Source organism: Schistocerca cancellata, chromosome 4 (genome assembly GCF_023864275.1).
Source record: "Schistocerca cancellata isolate TAMUIC-IGC-003103 chromosome 4, iqSchCanc2.1, whole genome shotgun sequence".
Classification (NCBI taxonomy): domain Eukaryota; kingdom Metazoa; phylum Arthropoda; class Insecta; order Orthoptera; family Acrididae; genus Schistocerca; species Schistocerca cancellata.
This window is the reverse complement of record NC_064629.1, coordinates 348,141,213-348,155,848: the sequence shown is the minus strand read 5'-3', so window position 1 is coordinate 348,155,848 and position 14,636 is coordinate 348,141,213. Positions and strand designations below refer to the sequence as shown.

General features: G+C 47.7%; 1 non-coding gene across 1 annotated transcript; it reads right to left on the bottom strand.

The window, feature by feature from the left end:
* Positions 1–1,133: 1,133 nt before the first annotated feature.
* On the bottom strand, positions 1,134–1,217 carry Trnas-gga (transfer RNA serine (anticodon GGA)). The gene is given in 2 exon segments: positions 1,134–1,168; positions 1,178–1,217. It is a non-coding gene; the product is annotated as a tRNA-Ser (tRNA).
* Between the last annotated feature and the right edge of the window lie 13,419 nt (positions 1,218–14,636).

Sequence of the window (14,636 nt, the reverse complement as noted above, 5' to 3'; positions counted from 1 at the left end):
TAGGTTTAAGTAGTTGTAAGTTCTAGGGGACTGATGGTTAGGTTAGGTTAGTGTTTAACGTCCCGTCGACAACGAGGTCATTAGAGACGGAGCGCAAGCTCGGGTTAGGGAAGGATTGGGAAGGAAATCGGCCGTGCCCTTTCAAAGGAACCATCCCGGCATTTGCCTGAAACGATTTAGGGAAATCACGGAAAACCTAAATCAGGATAGCTGGAGACGGGATTGAACCGTCGTCCTCCCGAATGCGAGTCCAGTGTGCTACCACTGCGCCACCTCGCTCGGTACCATTGGGACTGATGACCTCAGATGTTAAGTCCCATAGTACTCAGAGCCATGTGAACCATTTGATAAAATGGGATAAAAAGTTTTTTACAAAGGTCATACCTATTGATCAGGCTCTCGGTGTTTATGAGCAGAATATTATACATGAAACAGGAATTACATCCACGTTGCAAAACGTGATTGATCCTAGCAGGCGACACGTTTCCACTAATCCACTGTTAAATCTCCATTATCTCGTGCCCATGGTCATCATAATTGACCATATAGTTGGGTCAACATGGGTAAACGTGCAGTGACTCCTCCCAACGGTGCGCTTCGAAACATTTGTGCCTTCACCGGCACTGTACTGTGGCGTCAGATCTGCCACAGGTCGCCGCCTATCCCGCTTTACAGAGCGGACGAGCTTCCGATCTCCATGTTCTGTTGTGAGGTATGGATGTCCAACACCTTGTCACCTACTCATGGATTCACCGTCCTTTAACTACTTATCGCAGATGCTCATCACAGTAGCACGCGAACAGCCGACCATCTTTGTCGTTATCGAAATGCTCGTCCCCAGGTGACGGGCCATTACAATCTACCCTTTGTCAAAGGGCACTTATCGTCGCTAGAATGATTCTCTATCCATTCCTGGCCCGATTACAGACCTTCCTTATCGCGTCACAAGGCACCATTCGTTCTCGCGGTGGGCAGTTGATCACACTGCTGTAGCTCGTCAGTGGAGAGGCTTGAGTAATAAAAAATGGTTCAAATGGCTCTGCGCACTATGGGACTTAACTTCTGAGGTCATCAGTCCCCTAGAACTTAGAACTACTTAAACCTAACTAACCTAAGGACATCACACACATCCATGCCAGAGGCAGGGTTCGAACCTGCGACCGCAGCGGTAGTGCGGTTCCAGACTGTAGCGCCTAGAACCGCTCGGCCACCCCGGCCGGCCCTTGAGTAATCAAATGAATTTTTTTGAAACACCCTGTTTTAGTCCCGACTGTATTTATTATATCTGAATTACTTCTCCTAGGTTTGAAATATTTATAGCTTTTTGAAAAAAGCTGATGATTGTAAGCAATTATTTGACTGATGTCATCCCAGGCACTGTATTAGCGAGCGTCTGTGGCTCCGACGCAGCTTGAGGCGTCATGTTTTCTGACCAGAGCAGTTGGGTACATGTGATTATTAAGGTGGTTTGGCTTGTGTTTTGTTTCCCCACCTTCCTGGACTTGGATCCCTCAGGCGAATCACAGCTCTGAGACTGTAGTTATTACACGGATAGGAGACTTTCACGTTGTCGAATCTTCGTCGCACTTTCATTTGGTTCAGCAGCTTTACACCGTTCCTACAGTGTGTGTACCCTGTGCAGGTTGTGTGATTAATGCCTTTAATTTGTGAATTATGCTTTTAAAAACTTTAGCTTTAGTTTTAAGTTTTGATGTTGGTGATTGGACGACAGGTATGCTTCACGGTTGTTCGAAGTGCCCTAGTTTCTATGACAGCTCGAGACTGTATGCTCACTTCCTAACTCGTGCCTGCAGTGAAACGTATGGGTAACACCATGGGCAGATAACTGTTTTTGATTTAAGTCTAAGGAGAAAGGAAATAATGAACTCAGATTTATATGAAGATACGAGTAGTATATCAGTGGGGTCCCCGGCGCACAGTTCCGGTTTCTGCCGCTACTTGGCCCAGTATCGTCATAAAATTAAAGATGGCACTGGCAAGCAACGTCGTCTTACATTTTGAAATTTCCTCCCAACACCATCTTACATTTTGAAATTTCACTCCAACACCAGCTTGCAATTTTAAATTTCCCGCCATACGCCAACTTTCATTTTTAAATTTTCTGCCATCCACGATCTTAGATTTTTTAGTTTTCTGCCAGTGCAATTCTGATATTTTGGCTATTGCCGACCGGCGATGGGAACTTCAACTGTGCACTGGAGACCACACAGACATACTAATGAGTCGTAGACGTTGTTTATAGTCATCAACGAAGAGTCTAAGGGTACAAGTAAATTGCAGATTTGGAGTGATGTAAATAGTGTTTGTATGAATTCCTAAGGGACCAAACTGCTCAGGTCATCGGGATGTAAATAGTGCCATGCGTATTGTATGAGATACCATACTCTGAAAATTATATTGCAGTTTATTTGAAATAACTGCTTTGAACTCAACTGTAATAATTCCCCCATAGAGAAAGCAGGAACTGTTGTGCATATGGAGTAGCACAGTAATTAGCATCGCTGGTTGGCGTGCAGTGTGTCGCTAGTCAAAACCTGGTCACCATATACAATGTCTAGAAGGTTCTTGAAACAGCTTATGTTTGTATATTCTGGAATATTTGAAGTTTTTACAAATAACTTACTCTATGTCCAGGAAGCCAGTTCTGTCTGGCTGTACGTTGGTATTTGTAACAAATGAGCTTTCAGGTCTAAGTGTTGTATAAGGGACAGTTAAATGAAAACGAGAAACATGGAAAAATTAAGTAAATTGTTTATTATTTCAAAACTAATCGCCATAACTTTTACATGTACCTCACTGTGAGGAAGACTGTCAATGCCTTTATGGAAAAATATTTGCTGTTGGCTACAGAATCATGAATGTACCCAGGTGTGCAGCTCTTCGTTCGAAGCAAATCGACGTCCACGATTGACTTTCTTAAGGGTTCCAAAAACATGGAAATTGTATGAGGAGAGATTGGGAATGTACGGAGGATATATAACTGCTGCCCGGCGTCACTTCTGCAGTATAGCCGAAACATCTTGGCTTATAGTCCTGTTTCTTCCCCGTGTGACTTCCATATGTTTGGAGCCCTGAAGAAAGAAGTTCGTGGCCGTTAATTTGCTTCAGATGAAGAGGTACCTGCCTGAGTACAATCATGGTTCTGTAGGCCACCGTAAACGTGTTTTTCATCAAAGCACTGACCACCTTGTTCTTGTCTCACAGTGGGATAAATGTATTAACAGGTATGGCGATTACTTTTAATAATAAACAGTTTACTTACTTTATTTCTATCTTCCCATTTTCATTTGACTTCCCATTATACTTCAATGATGACCCTGCTTCTGGACTTGGACTAGATTGTGGTTTCGATGTGACACTGTTTGGTGGAGAGGTCGCGTACATCACTGTGGCTCCAGCTAAGCAATGTAAATGCCATGGGCTACACAGACAGAAACTAGACTACAAGTAGTACATCTATCATAATACACGTATATTCAGAAGACAGATTCCAAAACAACAGTAAGTCAGCTCCGTTTCAGGCAACCATCACTATTTTCTGGTGACACTGGTAAGGACCAGACGAAATGCCAGTGCGGATTCGACTGAGTTGCCAAATACAGTAGGTGGGTTGATATGATGTGTTTGGCAAATGGATGGCACAGCGCAGCAGTGGTTGGAGAAGAACGAAAAATTGGTTCAAATGGCTCTGAGCACTATGGGACTTAACATCTATGGTCATCAGTCCCCTAGAGCTTAGAACTACTTAAACCTAACTAACCTAAGGACATCACACAACACCCAGTCATCACGAGGCAGAGAAAATCCCTGACCCCGCCGGGAATCGAACCCGGGAACCCGGGCGCGGGAAGCGAGAACGCTACCGGACGACCACGAGCTGCAGGAGAAGAACGAAGAGAAGCTCGAGAGTTTCGACTAATTCCAGGCTGAAACTGAGAAAAAAATTTGATGCAATCGATAAAAAATCAGCCTAGGAGAAGAGCAATTCAAGAAAGTGGACCAGCTTTATGGTGAAAACATACTTACATACAGAACTGCATTATCGTGGGCTTACATCCATTCTGCCCGCAACCCACATTACATACAAGTTACACAGGCTTTCTTACAGCTGACACTTAACGGCTGCCACATTACTCATGATCACCAGATGGTGACCGTAGCACTATGAGAGCTCGCTGACCAAACGAACTTCATATTTACGCCAGTCACGTGACAGGAAGCAAGACTGACTGAATACGGACGCCGAGGGCTGTGCACACAGGCCCAGAGCAGGCATTTCACTCTGAGTGTGCTTCTTGGGCCAGGCGTCAAATGCTTGCGGCTTCCTTCAATCCGGAGCTCACTCTAGAGCCGTCCCTATGCTGTCACCTCCGTCCAAGCTAGCCTTCTTTTCCCTGATCCTGCAACATACCCGTCCAGAAGAAGACATTCCCCCAGCATAGTGACCGACCAGCAGACTTGTAATGTTTCAGAGTTCGTCTTCAATTCGGCTTTACTGGACTTGGACATGTTTCTCACTGTGAACTTTGACTGTTACTGGTCCCTTCCAGACTGGTCCCTCCAGACATTTGTTTCCGCACTAAATGTGCCAAGCACTTTTAATCGGACTACGTTTCTGCACGAGGTGTGCCAAGAACTTTTAGTTAAGAACTTTGTTTGTTCCCTTTTGTAGTTAAGCCAGACGTTTGTCCCATTACCAAGGCTTCTGCATTGAAGTACAGTTTCGTGTTACAACCAGAAGTGTCGCTTCCTTTCCAGATTTTCTGCCATAAGCACTGTTTTGTGTTTAAACAAGGAGAGTTTATGTTGTACATGACTGTTTCAAATCTCTTTTCCAAGAAGGAAATTTGTGTTCTCATAATTAAAATAAAATTGGTGTCATTTATTCAGTGTCTTTACGTTTTGACCACCTACGGCAATACTTCAATTGATGATTGGTTGTTTATTGTTTTTTTCCTAATCAATGGTTATGTGTCGTTTATCTGCCCAGGCAGAAGTGTGTTTTCGTTTCCTTCTGTTCTGTTATGGCTCCCGTGCCATTTTTCTGTTTTCTGTAGCACATCTGTTGGCAATGAAGTCTTTGTGGAACTACCCACTTAACATACAGTGGATATTTCTTGTGTGCTCGTTCTTGTTGTGTATCTTTCGGTCTCTTTTTCAGACACGAGCTTTTGACACCAGTCTTAGGTGTTTGTGCCAGATACATTGCACCCCGATTTTGAGACATAGCATTTCGTGCCTAGCATGCTATGCCTAAAGCAACGGAGCAGTCTTCTAATTTCTTCTTACTGCGTAATCTCTGGAAGATGCAAGGCCTCCTTCTAGGACTGCTGGTGGGGGTCCCCATGACGTCAGAATTGCCCTGCAAAGTTGCTCTCCTTCAGACTACACCATGGTCTTCAGTCCCTGGCATAGCATCCGAACCAGGAGCCAGAGTTTTTGTGACTGTGGAGGTACCCTGCCACCATCCCTGGCGCGCCGTCAAACCCAACATCTCCAGCCACCACCGGCCCTGCCTCAAGCTGTTGGCAGGACTGGGGACACTGCGGACAGCATCAAAACACCAAATGCTTCCTGCCACCATCTCCATCGCTCTACCACAACCTGCCGCCACAATCCTACACTGCCGTGGTTTCTTCCTCTCAACACAGTTCCAACGTCCTTGTCTACTTCGAGCTTACCTTGGGATTCCTTCTCTCCCTGTTCCTGGACCACTTCTGGCATAGAACCTCCTTTCCTCTGCCTGGCTCAGCTCCTTCTTACTCGATGAACGCAGCTTTCCCTCCGTTTCGTTCCTCATCCTTGCACATGTCTTTCAATTTCCCTTTCCGTGTCTCATTCATATGCTCAAATTATTAATATACACCAGTTCTTTTGTGTGACACATTTCCATCCCAAGTGATTGTGTACAATAGTTTTCCCTCCCCAGTGCTTCCTCACAACAATGCTCTATCCTAAATGATGTCACACAACACGTTTTCACCACTAGTGCTTAGGCACATTCTTCCTTCCATCTCTTTTTCCACGTTTTTCTACCCTCAGCGTCTACTCAATCACCTATGTTGTATAGTCTTCTTGGAGACTGGACACATGCAGCCACTCATCCGCCACTGACGATATTACTGACCTATTTGTGTTCACCCACACCAGCTGCATGATCGCAGCTGCTGGACCACCTGGACACCACCACTGAGGAAGTGGTGGCCAGCCTCCTGCTCGATGCTATGCTCATTGCGCATCACACGGGGAAGGACCCAGTACTCAGCGAGATTCTCAGCCTGCTATGTTACAGCTGGCCGCAGGACCAACGGCGCCTTCAACGTCCTGAGGTCCAGGAGTATTTGCTTCACCGTCCTGAGCTGTCTAGCTCAGTGGGGCTCTCTTGATCCAAGGGGACGATGGTTGCACCAAGGTCATCGTCCCCACTGCTCTCCAGCAGCGTTCTTTGTCCTTAATCTACATCAGGCACTGGGGCCTGGTTATCGTGAAGCGCCTAGCCTCCCACCATGTATCTTGTAGGGGAATGGATGCTGCCGTCAGCCACAGGCTTGCCAGAGCAAACAAAATACTCCACCGTGTCGCTTTTCCCACAGCCAAATACATCTTTACCTTGGTTCTTGTTACATCTAGACTTTGTGAGACCTATCTTAGGTGACTCTTGGCTGATCCTTGATCACGCAGGCGGCTGTTTTCCGTAACTTTCCCGATGTCCAACACATCCACTGGACAAATCGTCCTTAAGTTATCCTTTATCTTTGCTATTGTAGGGCTCGCAAAACAAATGGTTCAAATGGGTCTGAGCACTATTGGACTTAACATCAGAGGTCATCAGTTCTCTACAACTTAGAACTACTTAAACCGTAGCGGTCGCGCAGCTCCAGACTGAGCGCCTAGAACCGCTTGGCCACTCCGGCCGGGTGGGAAGGAGATGACAGTATCTTAAGACATCATATAGACTACGTAAAGGAGGCGGATGTGGGTTTCATAGGAAACTGTGCGATAAGAATTATATATAAAAATGTGTTTGAAAATGTTGTATGACAAGTGGTTAGGGTTTATATGTCAATATAACATAGTCCACTGCTCAGTCTCCTCCCAGATAAATTTAGAAATACCACAGTAAATTTAGAGGTGCAAATGAATGACGTAAACAACAATAAATCGAGGAATATAGCATGAAAGGAATCTAACAGAAACCTTTCAACTTTCTCTACTGGGATGACATGCAACATGTAATAATGTTCACCTGACTCCATCACCAACAAGGTATGCCACATCTCATATTGCAAATGAATACTCAGCTTTCGAATTGTTCTTCCCTCCCACAACCGAAAACATTAAACTCAAGCGTTCGAATGCTGAAGGGAAGCGATTATTTGGAGATAAGTGGAAAAATTAGATCTTACACAGGTCTCTAGTTATTATCAGGAGTTTAAAAATCTAATAAAGAGTCTCACTGAAAGCTTATGAGACGAACAGATGGGTCATCCAATTTTCAGTGCTACAGTGTGACTAGAAACTTTCAAAAAGGTATAGACTTTATTCTGTTTGATGACTGTGAGATAAGGCTTCGAAGATCTGAACAAAATTTGTTTGCACTTATAAGGGATATGTGGGAGAAACGGTAAGACACATTACCTAAGTTATACAATTCCAATATTTTGTTCCGTGGACGAGCAATTTGTTGCATTCAGGGGAAAATGTCCTTTCCGCCCGTACAAGCTTAGTAAACCTGCAAAGTATGGCAACAAGTGTTCGGTACTTTGTAACAGTGAAACAAGTAATGTATTGAATATCGAGCCATATGTCGGGAAACGACCAGAAAGCACCCCCGAAAAGAACGAAGTCCTAAGGGTTGTAACTGATTTGTTTTAAAGTTTGAAATAGGGTAAAATTACCAATGATAGATTTTTCACCTCCTATGAACTTGGACAAATGCCGACGAGGAGAAATATCAATGATCGGAACTGTGAAGAGAAACAAGCCTTCCATCCCACCAAAACGGTTATAGACCAGGGGATTCCTAATTACACATCAGCTCTCGCTTTCAAAAAGGATTGTTCGTCCACGAGCCTACGAAAGCAGTAGATACCATGTCCATCGACTTAGCGGCGGTTGTTCGACATAGTTCCGCGAAATCGCCACTTGAACGAAATACAGAATATTACACCAGATTCATTGATTGGATTCGAGAGATTATCGCAAATAGCATAGTGTTGCCAACTGTTAGGAAACCTTTTCTGTTCACTCACGACTTTTGAAGGCAGTGTCTATGTCGATACCGTGTTCCTTGACTTCTGGCAAGTGTTCGGTATAGTTACGCGCTTCCGCCAAAAGAGCAAAATATGGAATATCAGACCGTATTTGTGGTTGTGTTCCCGGCAGGTATTATATTGTTCGTAATGGGGAGGAAATTTCAGGCTTAAGAAGTAGTGTCAGCCATTCCTTTCAGGAGTGCTGTAGCAACTATCAGTGGCGCGTCCACTGTAGTGGCCAAAATGGCGTCTTCTCTCATCGTCACACACCATTAAGCACAAAAGAACGCCATCCAGTTTTACAATTAGAATGGGCTACGTGAGGAGTCCTGTAACCGGCTACAGCTATGGATGCATTACCTGTAGAGTACAATATGTGGCTGAAAAGCAAATTCCCGCATTCCTAAGAAGTGATGTGGCACTGGCAGGTTCAGATACACATAGTGCAGCTATAAGTTTACCAGGGTATCTTGATTGTGGATAGACGAAGGGACGACATTTCGCTGTTCATGCTCAGTGATGAATAGAGTACTGATGCGGTAGGACGTCAACTACAAAGTGTAGCCTTCCAGAGCACATGAGCAGAGTGTCTGGACGGGCATAACACGCCGTCGCCCGCTGACAGCTTTAATTCAGACACTGTTACATGACATGCGACCTTAAGTGGCTGAAAGCACTGGACAGTGGACTTTTCGACTGCGGGAGAGGGCTCTACCTGGCGTGGTGTTTGTTTAAATAATAATGATGCAAGTGCATACCTCTCCCACTCTTATCGTATTTCTTATGATACTGAAAAGTTTTTGACATCCATACGTGTGAACCACTTAAATATACACTTTTAAAGTTAGGACAGGTCATTGGTGTCAAACTTAAGATGAGAACTGTTTAAACTGTACTATTGGGGGGGAGGGGGGACGACAGGCTGTGCCAGTAACCTACAAGTACGCCATCTCGGATTCAAACATCATAGAGCCTGATCTGAGGCTTTCCCGGCTAATGTGCTGCATCCAAGGTCCTCGGGTGTCCAGCCGGATCCGATCGTCGAAGTTCCACGATATTTCGGCGAATAACCGTTCCGCCTTCATCAAGTGGTGCTGATAGAATGATCTGTCAGCGCTGTGTCCTTGGTATTTATGTCCGCGGGGTCCCGAGTCGTACCCCAGCTCGGACGGCCGGCGGGGCGCCGCGTGGTGGGAGGGGTGTGGGTAGCTGCAGCCACGCCCGTTGGTAGGCGCCGTGGCGGAAGGATCTCGCGTCCGCTCGCGCCGTTGCCCTTTGATGGTGTTTAATAATGGTTTCCAGGTCTTGTTAACTTGAAACCCGGTGTCCCTGTTGATGAGGTTATCTGTAACGCGATTTTCTATGGCCTCCTTGTAGATACTGTCCCAGTAGGCACTTGTGACCGTCAGGATTTTTGTCTCTTCGAATTTCGCTGTGTGTCCGGTTTCAATGCAGTGTTCTGCTAGGGCCGAATGGCTGGGCTGGCGTAAGCGGGTGTGGCGTTCGTGTTCTTTGCATCGGTCCTTAAGAAAGCGGGCGTATACAAAATCCCGTGCGGCTGTGGCAAATCCTACATCGGCCAAACAGTTCGCAAGGTCGAGGACCGATGCAAGGAACACTTACGCCACACATGCTTACGCCAGCCCAGCCATTCGGCCCTAACAGAACACTGCATTGAAACCGGACACACAGCGAAATTCGAAGAGACAAAAATCCTGACGGCCACAAGTGCCTACTGGGACAGTATTTACAAGGAGGCCATAGAAATTCGCGTTACAGATAACCTCATCAACAGGGACACCGGGTTTCAACTTAGCAAGGCCTGGAAACCATTATTAAACACCATCAAAGAGCAACTACGCGAGCGGACGCGAGATCCTTCCTCCACGGCGGACGGAGATGAACTGCGCCTACCACCGGCTACTGCTCTCATCTAATACTTTCCCCTCTTTGGGGAAGTGTGAGGGGGAGTTTGTAGCCATTTGGCTTTTACTCCCCTGTGTACGTGTGTGTGTGTTTTTTCTATGTATTTTTTGATGTCTGTGATATGTGATGAATTGTTGTGTATGTGTCTGGTACTTGCCTGGGGTAGGCGAGATGATTGGTGTTATATGGGAAGGAACTGGATTAGGGATTGGGTGTTGGGATTTTCTCTTCGACTTAATCGTCGAAGATCGTCATTGGGCGCTTGTGCTTATCGCAGGACATGTCATACCGACCTAGGGAGTGGATGAGTGCATTTCCGGATCTGGAGGAACCTTCATAGATGGCCCTTGCCAGATCCTGGAAACGCTCTCTCAGGAGTGGGATTTCGGCTGCGGCCTGCAGGTCGTCTGTGGGGAATCCAAGTGGTAGATGTAGTGCCTTTCTGAGGGCGCGGTTCTGCAGCCTCTGGAGTTTGTCCAGGTGCTGCTTTGGCGCGTATCCCCAGACAGGGCACGCATACTCCATTACCGGCCGGATCAGGGCCTGGTATACATTTACTGCTACTGGGCAGGGAAGGGAGCTGGCTGTGTTCAGGATAGGGTATAGGATGGACATTCTGGCGCAGACCTTCCTGTGGACCTCGTCTATGTGGGGTTTCCACGTAAGACGAGAGTCCAAGGTTACGCCAAGGTACTTGGCGGTTCTGCGCCAGGGGAGTTGGGTTCCATTTAGGTGGAGGTGGAGGGGGGGACGTTGAGGAGGTTCGCGCCTTCCGAGCCTTCGGGTAATCAGCATTGCCTGCGTCTTCTCAGAATTGATGGTGATGCGCCAGCGACGGGCCCAGGTTTCTGTGTCGTCTAAAGCCCTTTGTAGCCTACGAATGACCAGGTCCTTGTTCGCATTTCTTGTGTAGAAGACTGTGTCGTCCGCGTACTGCGCGGTGTGCACCAGGGGGGCCGTTGGAGTGTCCGCAGTGTACAAACTGTACAATACGGGCCCCAGGACCGATCCCTGCGGCACCCCGGCACGAATACGCCTTCTGGTGGAGGTGGCAGTTTCTACTTTGACGAAGAAAGTCCTATTCGAGAGGTAGCTCTTGATCAGCTGAACTATTCTCCCAGGAAACCCTTGTGTGTACAACTTGTAGAGTAGCCCTCTATGCCATACTGAATCAAAGGCTTTGGCTATGTCTAGTAGCACTATCCCGCAGTAGCCTCTGTGGTTGAAGCCCTCTGTGGCTGCTTCAACCATTCTCATGACCTGCTGTGGGGCAGAGTGGTTCTGCCGGAATCGAAATTAGAAATCCGGCAGAATTTGCTCTCTGGTAATATGTTCTTGTATGGGTCTTAGCAGGAGGCGCTCATAGATCTTGCTGAGAGTTGGCAAGAGGCTAATCGGCCTGTAGTGCTGCGGGAATAGAGGGTCTTTCCCTGGTTTGTGTATCGCGACCACTTCCGCATGTTTCCAGCAAGCTGGGAACTCGCAGGAACGAGTAATCTCGTTGAGGACGTTCGCGAGGTGTGTGATCGCTGTGGGTGGGATTTTTTTGACTAACTGGTTTGTGACACTATCGTGCCCTGGCGCCTTTTTTGTAGGGAGGGCCCTGATTACTCTTGCCACGTCCTCGGGGGCAAAAAGTATGGGTTCGTCCTCTGGGTCCTCCTCAGCGTTGAGGAAGACGGCCAGTTGACGCCTGACTACCTCCTCATGCTCTTCATCTTCGGGTTCTGCAGTTTGAAACTGCTTCTCGAAGGAGACGGCAAGGGCGTTGGCCTTCCCAGCATGGCTGTAGACCAGTCCCCGTTCGCCGTGCAGTGGTGGCATCCTAGAACGTCTTTTTGTGAATTGTTTGGTTGCTTGCCATAGTGTATGATCATCTACTTTGAGAGCTGTGAGGCGGTTTTGCCATTGCTGGTTTCTGTGCTCATTGAGGGCTACCTTCAGTTCTCTCTGTAGACGATTGAGCAGCCTCCTGGTGGCCTGATTTCTGGTGATCTTCCACTCTTTTGCCACTCTGTTCTTGTGTCGGATTTGAGATAGCAAGTGTTCCGGGAGCTGTATTTGCGGTGGAGGGCCATCCCTTTGTGGTGGGGTGGCCTCTTCCGCTGCCTGCAAGATGGTGCCTGTCAAGTCTAGTAGCACTTGTTCTACTGTTTCGGCAGTAGGTGGCGGAGCCCGAGCGATATCAGAAGCGACAGTTTCTTGGTATCGCTCCCAGTCTGTGCGTTTGTAAAACGTCTGGTACCGTGGGAGTGCTACCCATTCTCCCACATCGACTTCTAGAATCACTGGGTTGTGGTCGGAGGACATTCTGTTGATTGTCCTTGCGTTCACAAATCCTGCGATCCTCCTAGTGAGAGCTATATCTAACACATCGGGCCTGCTTCCGTTTTTCGGAAAATGTGTGGGCTCGACTGGACCCCATGTTTCGAAGTAGTGGGTGCGCGCTAGTTGTTGCAGTTTGGCGCCTGCTCCGGAGGTTACTCTAGAATTCCAGTCAGGGTGTTTGGCATTGAAGTCTCCCCCTATTACGAGTTTGCCTTCAATTTGTCTTAGAGAAGCTATGTCTCCCTCATCTATCTGGTCATGTGGGGGTCGGTAGACTGCAACAATTGTTAGGGGTCCAGTGGCAGTGGTTACTTCCACCGCCACTGCTTCGATTTTATTGGTAGCTGGTAGGAATACCTGGTGGTGGGGGATCCCTCTTTTTATGTATATGGCCACTCCTCCGCCTTGGGTTGGCCTGTCTTTGCGGTAGCTAACGTAGTTGGGGACTGTCGCTTTTATTCCCGGTTTTAGGTGTGTTTCCCCCATCATGCATATGTCGATGGAGAACTCCTTCATGAGTTCTCTGAACTCGACCTCTTGATTAACAATGCCATCTGCGTTAAAGACGCACATTGTCAGGCCTTGGATGTTTGGTCTTCTATTCATGATGGGGTTTTGATACTACTGAGGAAGTCGCAGAGGGGAGCGACTGCTGGACTGTTGCCTGAAGGGCAGCGAGGATCTGTGTGTTCTGCTTCTGGGCTTCCCTGAATTCCTTCATCATTTCCATGACGAGGTTCATGGCCTGCACCATTACGCCTAACCACTGATCCATGGGAGGGGGGGGGGGGGGAGTGTGTGTGGGGTTCCCTAGGGCTTTCTCTGCCATGGTGGACCTGGTCGTTGTTTCTGTGTTTTTCCCGGTGGTGTTCTTGTGATAGTGTCTGGCGTTGTGGTGGTTGGGCAATGCTTTCATGATTCCTCTGGGGAGAAACCACTTCCGTATATGTTGCCCTTGGTGTATCTGGCCTTGGTTTTACCCAGGCCTTGTCTGTGTGTGTTGTCATGTTTTGGTTTCTTGTGTGTCTGGATGGGTTCGTGGTGTTTTCTTTTCGTGTGTGGGGGGCGGCCTTTGCGCCCTTTGCCTGCTGTGTGTGTCTTTTATGGACCTCACAACCTTGGTAACCCGCTGTGTGGCTTTTCCCACACAGCGCACACCTTATTTGCGGGTTCGTGTGTTTTATGTTGCAAGTTCTTGTGTCATGGGCCTCGGCGCATTTTCTGCACCTCACTGCCATGGAGCAGTGTGCCGCAATGTGGTTGAGGCCCTGGCATCTGAAGCACTGCACCGTCTTGTTTTTGCGGCGCAGTGGTTCAGTGGTCACAGGGACCGCCAGGATCATCTTAATGTCCCTTTTATTTTGCGGGACGTCCGGCAGTGTGACCTGATACAAGGGCCATTTGCTCCCTATGTTTCCCATTTGTTGGACCGCCATGACGACGTACCCCTGGGCAGTCAGGTCTGTTTTGATCGCCTGGGGGGCCACTCGTCTGGGTAGGTCTCTGATGACTATGTTTTTGTTACGTGTTTTTGTTGTGGGGAAAGTGTAGTGGGGTATGTTTTTGCTGCTGAGAAGTGTTTTTATTGTGGTGTAGTGCTCGAGTGTCAGTAATGTTATTTTTATTTTGTCACCACCAGCAGGTTTTGCCTTGAAATTTCCTCCCTCGATTGCTGTTTTTAACATTTCGAACAGTTCCTCGTAGTTCTGAGTGAACTCAGCGACGATCGGAGGGAGGTGGTGGGTGACCTGATTTTGTGTTTGTGTTGTTGTGTCTTGTTCTACCACCTGGCGTGACTGCAGCTACCCACACCCCTCCCACCACGCGGCGCCCCGCCGGCCGTCAGCGCCGGGGTACAACTCGGGACCCCGCGGACATAAATACCTCGGACACAGTGCAGACAGATCATTCCATCAGCACCACCTTATGATGGCGGAACGGTTATTCGCCGAAACATCGTGGAACTTCGACGATCGGATCCGTCTGGACACCCGAGAACCTTGGATACATCATAGAGCCTGTTCCAGTATCCCAGGTCCGCCATCTTGGTTCGCCGTCCTTGATTCCGGCGTCATGACGCTTGTGCCAGTATCCCCAGGTTCACCA